The sequence below is a fragment of the Phalaenopsis equestris genome, unplaced genomic scaffold (assembly GCF_001263595.1).
Source record: "Phalaenopsis equestris unplaced genomic scaffold, ASM126359v1 Scaffold000717, whole genome shotgun sequence".
NCBI classification, from domain to species: domain Eukaryota; kingdom Viridiplantae; phylum Streptophyta; class Magnoliopsida; order Asparagales; family Orchidaceae; genus Phalaenopsis; species Phalaenopsis equestris.
Window position 1 is genome coordinate 171,070 of NW_018165157.1, and position 792 is coordinate 171,861.

The window sequence follows — 792 nt, forward strand, 5'->3', positions numbered from 1 at the left end:
GTCGTCTTAGATGGTTTGGCCACATTAATCATTGACCATGTGATGATCAGATTAGGAGAGTAGATGTTTTAGATTCGACTTATATTAAGAAAGACAGAGGTAGACCTAGAAAGACTTGGGCTTATTGTATGAAAAATAATCTTAATTTATTAGAACTAAATGAAAATATGACACTAAAAATGATTCATGCAGAGTTGGGGTTAAGGCTTTGTTGTAATAAACTAATTAAATTAATCGAGTTATCATGAGATTTAGGTTGGGCTAATTTAGAAGGTTTGAGATAATAATTAAGTGATATTATTTAATATATCAATTGATTAATTAACAAATTAATTAGGTTTAGATTATTATAATGTTTCGGTTATGAATGAAATAAGAAAGATTTTTTTTTATACATGTATATTTCGGTTTTGGTTAGGTATAGGAAAGAAATATATTAAATTATATAGTATTATATATATATATATATAGTTAAAACGAGTCGAACATGATTGAACACAAAAATTATTTGTGTTCGGTTCGTTTACTTAACGAACGAGATCATGCTATTTGACAGCCCTAATATATGTGCGAACAACAACGAAAGAAAAAAATAAATAAAACCGAAGTCCTTGGTGGTGCAATTAACCCGTGGCTGAGTGGAAGAAGAGCATCGATAATGAGCGGGAGCGCCTTCAACGCGTTTAAGGCTAGGGTTCCGGTGGCCTGGAGCCCTCGGCTGTTCATAACCCTAGTCCGTGGCCTCCCTGGCACACGCAAGCTCCACCGCAGAACTCTTGCTGCCATGGGGCC